The sequence below is a fragment of the Castor canadensis genome, chromosome 2 (assembly GCF_047511655.1).
Source record: "Castor canadensis chromosome 2, mCasCan1.hap1v2, whole genome shotgun sequence".
NCBI lineage: Eukaryota > Metazoa > Chordata > Mammalia > Rodentia > Castoridae > Castor > Castor canadensis.
The window spans coordinates 177,831,875-177,841,110 of NC_133387.1; the positions used below are offsets into that span (position 1 = coordinate 177,831,875).

Consider the following 9,236-nt stretch of genomic DNA (forward strand, 5'->3'; position numbering starts at 1 on the left):
GTGAATATGGTTTTGATATATTACATGAAGATATTTATAAAAGCAATAAAACCCACTAAAATGGTATTAAAATAACAACTAAATCAATGAAATGCATGAAGAGGCAACTATACTTTTTAATGCACAGACTCCAATATAAGGACACTGGGATTACAGAGACCCAGAAAATCATGTCATCTACCTTAAAAATGAACAAATATCCATCAATGTACCTTAAAAGATGGAGACCTAATTTTCATCCAACAGCAACCGATTAAACAATTTCTCAATAAAACATAGACAATCCTCCAGAATAGATCTTATTGGAGGCCACAAGACAAGGCTTAACAAATTTAAGAATTTTGTGTCAGATGTGAATCATACCTATAATCCTAGCTATTTGAGAGGTAGAGATTGGGAGGGTTGTGGTTCAAGGTCAGTCCTGGAAAAGGTTTTGTGAGACCCATTTCAACCAATGGCAGGGCAGGGTGTTATGTGCCTATTCTCTCTTGTCCAAAGCACAAGCAGGATGATCATGGTCCATTCAGCCCAGGAATAGTGAGACCCTTTCTTACTTATTTGCCAATGCAAAGAAGGACTCATAGAATAGCTCAAGTAATAGAGTGCTGGTTTAGGAAATGTGAGGGCCATAGTTCAACCCCAGTTCTGCAAAAACAAAATGACATAATAACAAGTACCTTATTCACCAAAATTATAGGAAACCTGAAATCATGAAAAATGTGGAAATTTCACAAGTGTGTATTGATTAATGTGCTCTGAGCAACCTACAGGTCAATGAGGAAATTGAAAGGGAAAGCATATTGGGACAGGTGAAAATGGATAGGTAATATCACTAGTTCTATGAAGAAGTTTTATAGCAACCAATGATTTAATTAAAAGTAAAAAAATAAACTACTTAACCTCATACCTCACGGAATAAGAAAAAGAACAGAAGAAGGCCAAAGGTGTCCTAAGAAAAGGAATAATAAACTTTTTACAAAAGAGTCTAGAAAATCAGTATTATTTTCAATGAAATAAAGTCCATTTTCAAGCGTAGATTCAACATTTAGCTAGACAAAAAAAGAATTCTCAAATGAACATAGAAATGAACAAGCAGATATTAGAGCTAACACCACAGAAGCATTGTGAGATCACTGTGAACAGTGATCCTTTAATTGATAGGATCAGTTTTGGACATATGAAGCTTACCAATACCAAATCAAGAAGAAAACAGAAAAACCTAAACAGACCCAAAAACTGGTAAGAAGACTAAATCACTAATAAAATGTCTCCCAAAAGCAACAATTCTAGGATTGAATGACTTCACTGACCAATTTTATCAAAAGGAACAAAATAACAACAGTTTTTAACAAACTCTTCCAAAAACACAAAAAGAAAGAATACTTCATAAATCATTTCATGAGTCCAGCATTACCCTGATATTCAAAGCAAGAAAGGATACTATAGGTTAAATATTCTGGTCATTATCTTTGGTCACATTACAGTAAAATTTCTCAACAAAAATGTTAGCAAAGTGAATTCAATAACAAATAAAACAGATAGATCACAATGACTACATGAGATTCACATGTGGGATGTGAAGATTGTCCACTAACAGCACACCAATAAATGTGATAGAAACAATCAGCCGAATGAGTCACCAAAATCAAAGAATTACCTCACTAGATGCAGAAGAAGCACTTCACAAAATTCAACATCCACTTATTATAAAAGAACATTTAAAAAAGGAGGTATGAAAAGAATGCAGCACAACAAAATACATCCTAAGTATTGTGTGCACATGCTTATAAATTTAAAAATGTTATCTGTTGAAACTATTCTAGGAATGGGGGAAGAGGAGGACAAAGGAGAATGATGGAGTGGCTGAATTCAAGTATGATATACTTGATACATTTTAAGAAGTTTTGTAAATGCCAAAATGCCCCCCATCCAGCACAACAATAAAAATAAATAAATAATAAAATGAAAATGATAAAATTCCGCAAAATTTAAATCACCATTTCTAATGTTTTTTCCTTTATTTTTCTGATGTGTGGGCACACCTTGTGGCATTTATACGAGTTATTACGATGTATCAAATATATCATGCATGAATTTACCCCCTCAACCATTCTCCTTCATCCCTCCCTCCCCTGATTCCTGGAGTACCAACAAGTATCATTTTTCATTTACATACATATGTACACATTTTATTGCACTGCATTCACTCTGCTACCTCCATCCCCCAACACTGTCTCCCTCCCACTGGTGACAGCCCTCCCCCTGGTCAGGGCTTGTTCTGCCCTCCTGTTTTCTGATTTTGTAAGAGAAAAACGATGAAAGATAAAACGAAAAACATGACATTCTAGCTTGAGCTAAAGATAGCTACATAGGGAGTTTCCTTTAATATTTCCATGTATGTATGTATTATAACCCCACTTGATTTATGTCCTCTAATTTTCTTCATTCTACTTTAGCCCCTTTCTTATTGAAGTTTTTGTCAATTTAAAATTTCTATATTCATTCTTCAATAGTGGGTATATAAACTCTGTTCAAGTTCTTAGTTTTCCAACCCCTTTCCTGCGTGACCTCCTCTTAGTGTGACCAGTGTTTCATAATATTGCTACATTTTTGTTAAGTCTATATTCCACAAATGACATAGAGCATGCAGGTTTGGCCTTCTGAGCCTGGCTAACTTCACTTAAAATGATGTTCTCCAGTTGCATCCATTTACCTGTGAATGACAAAATTTCATTCTTTGTGGCTGAGTAAAATTCTATTGTATACAAATACCACATTTTCTAAATCTATTCATTAGTAGTGGGGCATCTAGGCTGTTTCCATATCTTAGCAATTGTGAGTAGAGCTGGGACTGAGTAGGTGCATAAAACGAAGAATAATGGCATAAGCCACTTTTATTTCTTTCATTTGTTCTATAGGTCCTAATAAGTTAAAAGTGTAGTCATTTTAACTTAAGCATTAGAGTAGTAAAATATGAACTATTAAGGATTATTTTGTGTGTCTTTCTCTTATTTGAGCATTGTGCTTTTATTTGTGCTCGAGGCACTTTCAATTCACAAAATCCCATGAGCATGTATACTTTAAGTATATATTTTAAAGGCTATTTGATTTAGATTAAAGGCATCCATGTCCTGTCTCAGCTCTGTAACTTGTGAATTGTGATTTGCAGCAATACACGAACATCTCTGAAGTTCAGGTTCATCATCTCTGATGTCACAGCTAAGATCTCCTCCATACAGGAAGTCCCTTCTGCGTGATGTTTGCAATGAGTTAATTCAGCTTCATCTCACTAGCCTCCCACTTCATTGAGGAAGGTGGGAACTCTGCCTCAAAAGTTAACACTGCTCATTTTAATGTATAAAGATGCATTTCCACAACTTCAACATTAAATATGAACTACTTCGTCTAGTACTCAGCTGAATTAACTGTAAAATATTTTTCCTAAAATATCTGAGGAAACTTAGGAAAAAAATGTTAATCTTCAACAAAGACATGATATCATAATCAAATTTTAGGAGGAAATTTGTGTAGAAAATTCTATAAACCTTCTACATGTAGATTACAATTGTGGATTACACTGTGAACATCTACCCTACATCTTTCTCTTACTTTGCCTTATTTTTCTGGGTTATACACATGATATTAGGATATTACTACAAGTTGCTAGGTACTTAACAAGTACAGGTGTGGGTGTGGGTGTGGGTGTGGGTGTGTGTTTCAGGGAACCAGTGTACACAGGGGTGCAAAATGAAGTTCCATGATAATGAAATTTTTTGCTTTGTTTTGTTTTGTTTTGGCAATACTGAGGTCCAAACTCAGGGCTTTGCACTTTCTACGTGGTCCTCTTCCACTTGATCCATGCTCCAGCTCTCTATACACTAGTAATTTTGAAGTCTGGCTTTTTTTCCCAGCCAGGCTGGAAGTACCATCTTGTTTTAGACTTCCTGTCATAGCTGATGTGACAGATCTGTGCCACCACACCCTGTTTTTTTCAGTTGAGATGAGGTCTGACAAACTTTTGTACTGATTGGCATGGAACATGATCCTCAGGATCTTAGCTTCCTGTATAGCTTGCAATGGCAGGCATTTGGCCAAGCTATTGACTGAGACGGTATCTCATGGAATTGTTCCCTCGAACCTTGATCCTTGATCCTTCTTATCTCAGCCTCCTAAGTAGCTATGATTATAGCATGAGCTTCTGGTGCCCAGCTATAGATAGAATTTTTTCTGAGTGAGAATCATGCAAATTCTTATTGGGCTAGGATATGGGATATGAGTGGTCACTTCAAAGTGTAAGTCAGGAATTTAGCAATGCCAACATCTAAAAACAAACAGCAAACCAATAAGCATCATATGCTGTTTCACAATGCTTAAGTGAAGATTATCAGAATTATTAAGTGAATATTATTAGAATGGTAATATAGTAAATATTATTGCAGTATAATGCATTTAAACTCTTCTTTCATTAAGTAATATTTAATTTCAGAGTAGTCAAATTTATACTTGCTTTAAATTGTTGGAAGTAATTTAATTCTTTATATAAGAAAACACACTAGCAACTATGATTAGAACCAAAAAAACATGTCTTGCTGACCTTGTTGCCATAAAAATCATTAAGCATTGAGGATTGTCAAGTAGACTGTTTCAAACAACTTGCTCCTAGAAGACACTCAAAACTTTGTCAAGCATTGCAGAAGCCATTCATATGGACAAAAAAGTTGATGACTGGAGGACTATAAATAGAAAATGAAAGTGACCTCAGTCTGGCATAAAAGGAATGCAGAAGAGTTTTGAGTGGGGGTGAGAAGGGAGATTATAATCTAATATGGAGATGCAGATGTTACATATAATCACCCAAACAGTAATCTTTTTGCTGTTTTCTCAAAGGGTGAAAAACGCAGCATCCTATTGTAGAAAAAAATAATGTCACAATCTGAACTCATTCACAAAATATTTCTTTCAGATAATTACATTACTCTCCCAATTAAAATATGATATTCTCATATCTAAAATCCTATAGAAAATTATCAAATAAAATATCACAAAACTGTAAGGATTTAATTCTTCTAAGGTCCTCCTGCCCTCAGGCTTTAATATTTCCTTAATATCAAGAAAATTAAGCCTCAGTGGGCACCAATGGCTGATGCCTGTAGCCCCAGCTACTCAAGAGGTAGAGATCAGGAGGATCATGGTACAAAGTCAGCCCAGGCAAACAATTCACAAGACCCTATCTCAAAAAAAAAAAAAAAGGCACAAAAAAAGAGCTGGCAGAGTTGCTTTAGGTGCAGGCCTTGAGTTCAAACCCTAGTGGCGTCAAAAAAAAAAGAAGAAGAAGAAGAAAGAAAGAAACTGAAATGAAAAGAAAATTAAGCCTTAACCTATTCAGAAAAATCCTGTGATCTCCATAAAATGTCGAGGACTTTTCAATTATGACAGAAATGTCACAGTTAGGAACTTTAATTTTCCATCTTTTACTTTCTAAATTGCTAATTTGAATTTCTATGACCATTCAGCTATTCCCCTAAAGTTGCTATTCTTTCTCTTCCTCCTTCTTCACAAATGTGTCCCTCCTTTTTCCCCACTGATTCCTCCAATGTTATTAATGTATGGATGTTGTGGTTTATATTTTTTGATAAAAAGTTTTATGGCAGTGAAGGATATCACAGGAGTCTGCAGAACAAATACCAATTCAGATAAAATTCAGTTTCTACCCTCAATTACCATACCTCACAGCAAAACCTCTTTTTCAGTATCTATGTATGCCTTGGTGTTCTTCCCTGAAGTCATGTTGCTGGGCTCCTTTCTTTCCCTTTGTCTTCTTCTCTAAATTATAAAAACTGAAAAATTTCCAATTTAATTCATTTTTATTTTGTACAAAAATAAGCTCCATAAATGAAACAATGAACTCAGCCATCTTATATCAACAGGCTTTCCTTTCTGTCAACAAAAATTAGCATTAAATTATATCCTGGAACAAAAAAAAGCAAGAGCCAATGAGATAAATTTATGTCACTGAGAAACAAAGCATAAGCAATTTGCAAAATGGAAATGTTTCTCTCATTTTATCTTTTGTTAAACTAATAAAATATAACAAGCAAATTATGTCATAAACAGTAATAGATTTGAAATAATGAAACAATTTATTCCTGTCTTTTCCATTAAAAAGGTGAGACTTTAACTATTAAATTGCTCACATGCCTGAACTTCAGTATACCATGCAACTAATAGATATACATGAGTAATCTACTGTGAGGAACTTCAGTGTACAAATGTAAATATGAAAATTATGGCAATACATTATACTCTAATGTATAGAGTTTACAAATGTACAATTGGTTGTGTTACATAATCCTGTTGGAAACTTGTATGTGTGGAATACTGGTGTACACGGGATCTGTTTAGTAGAAAATGGAAATTCAAGGATAGAGTCATATCATGTAACTCATGTTTCCAAAGGAAAATTACAAGTAGTAGAAAAGATTCAGAATCCTCTGCAATAGCACAATGCCATCTTAGAGTGCTTTTATCATTTGAAGAAGAGTTCATCTTTCCCAAGGGAAAAAATCCATAATGACAATAAAAACATACAGAAAAACTTGCTTGATTTTATTATTAACAAGGGAAAATGATGAAAAATAAAACGAATAAATGATGGAAGATAAGAAAACTTACTACTGGTGAAAACTTGAAGCAAATTGAGAGGATAGTTAACTGACATCACCACAATAAGAAACAAGAGGAAAATATTTTACTTCCTTGCCTATTGTAGTAAAACAGAGACCCCATACCATGCAAGTACACAGAGAGAGAGACACAGCTTCTCATCAAAACTTTCTTCTGGTCAGGGATTTTCTCAGAGCAACTTTAACATCTTTGTTCCTCAAGCTGTAGATTAAGGAGTTCATCATGGGAACCACAATAGTATAAAAGACAGAAGAGATTTTTCCCTCATCCATAGACCCAGCTGAGGATGGTTTAAAAATACACAAATGTACCTGAACCAAAGAACAGAGAAACAGCAATTATGTGGGAACTGCAGGTGCTGAAGGCTTTGGACCTGCCTTCATTGGACCTTATTTGAAGGATGCTGGAGAGGATGAATCCATAAGAGATAAAGATGGTGAGAATAGACAAGGTAACATTGATGCCCACTATGATGAAAACCAGCAGCTGATTGACATAGGTGCTGGTGCAGGAAAGCTGGAGCAAGGGGAAGATGTCACAGAAATAGTCATTGACATTGCTTGCATCGCAGAAGGTTAGCCTCAGCATGAATCCTGTGTGAGCCACGACAACAGAAAATGCTATCAGGTATGAACCAAGCATAAGACAGGAGCACAATTTTGGAGACATAACAATGTCATACAAAAGTGGATTGCAAATTGCCACATAATGATCATAGGCCATTGACATCAACATATAGCACTCAGAAATAACAAAAAAACAGTAAAAGTAGAGTTAGGTAATGCACCCCATATAAGAGATAATATTCTTCTCCAATATGAAGTTCATCATCATTTTGGGAGTAAGCACAGAAGAATAACAGAGGTCTATGAAGGACAAGTTAAAGAGGAAAAAGTACATGGGGGTATGAAGGTATGAATTCAATCCAATTAAAGTAATCAAACTCAAATTTCCCAATGCAGTAACCATATATATTACTAGAAACACAAAGAATAGAGGGATTTGTAGTTCTGGTTGGTCTGTTAGCCCTACTAAAATGAATTCAGTTAGGAAAGTGCCATTTCCAAAAGCCATTCCTCTTTATCTGGGAATCTGTGGACACAAGTAAAAGGAGTTGCATTAGAGGAAATGCCAAAATATCCCATAATATCTCTCCTGATAAAACTGAGGTATACACTGGCATTCTTCAAGTCTATCCCAAACTGAATTCTCAGAATACCCTACACACCATAACCATGATGGTTAATGGCACAGATTCCTTTTTATTGCAGTGTTACTAAGCAAAATATATACAAATATCTCTCCAAATTAGACTCATGAATAAAGGCCTGTGCTTCTACATTCAAAGCTGAGTGGTCACAAACCAAGAGAGAAAGATGTAGAAAACTGGATCAGGACACTATCACCCTTTTCTTATATCACTCTTTTCTTTCAGTTGATCCACCCCGATAGAAAAATTAGAAAGAGAAGCCTTGGCAATTTGGTGCTTGCTTCTAACCCTGATAATGCTATGGTAGGTAAGAACACTAAATTTATTTCTCATACAAATGGAGGGATCAGACTATAGAAAAAGTCTCCATGGCAAAGAACTGCAGCTTTAAATGTAGAACATGGGAGCTCTATTCTAGGAGAAGGGACTTACTAATGATTGTACTTTGATTCCCCTAATGTCTCTGAACATTTTCTGATTTCTCTTGAATAGATTCTCCTGCTAATTTTACATGAGTATCATGACTAAACAAAATTGGAAAGAACAGACCTGATCATAGGTCACTGAACTTCCAACTCAAATAAATAAAGACAGTAACATACATGGAATTCAGGAACTCACTGTCTTTGTGCCAGAAAACATTGGTGTTTCCTTATCATTGTTTGCCACCACAGGTCCTGATGCTATTTCAGACTTTGTGTCTTCAGTTCCACTCATACTAAAAGGTTGCAGCACAGACTGAATTTCTGATGTGCACTAGAAACCTTGATGAACTGCTTATGGCTTTATCTCCTTTCACATAGAGTCACCATTATTACCATAATTGTTACTTTATAAGATGCTGGACACTCAATGTGAATGTAATCATAAATGCACTTGGCAATGAACAGGTAAAAGCTTGTTAGGTATCCTCCTTAGGGAATAGACTCTAGGTAGGAAATGGAAGTAAGGGAATTATATTTTCACCCTGGTCCACGATCTGTCTTAGTTCCTGAGGGACTCACAGTCTTACTTGTGCTTTCCCTTCACCCTTGAGCTCGTAGAAAACCCAATGCAGAACCAAACATAAAATCCCCCCTCCCCATCTCCTTTTCTACATCCCAACTGGAAAATTTCCTCATGTTCTAGCTCCATGTTGTCTATTTTCTCTATCTAAAAACCCCAAAATTTTAATTTTCAAAATAATTTTCCCCCTTCTAAAGTGCTTACTCCTGAACAACTAGAAATTTCTTCCTGAGAATTCCCTGGAAATTTAACCATAATAGCTAATTTTGGAAGTTACCCAAACTTTTTTGCTTCAGCCTCACATTTTCCCAAGCTGGTATGGTTGTATGGTGTTGGT

At 35.4% G+C, this 9,236-nt stretch overlaps 1 pseudogene; it reads right to left on the bottom strand.

The window, feature by feature from the left end:
- Positions 1-6,824: 6,824 nt before the first annotated feature.
- Positions 6,825-7,758, bottom strand: LOC109677252 (olfactory receptor 8B8-like; annotated as a pseudogene).
- Positions 7,759-9,236: the final 1,478 nt, after the last annotated feature.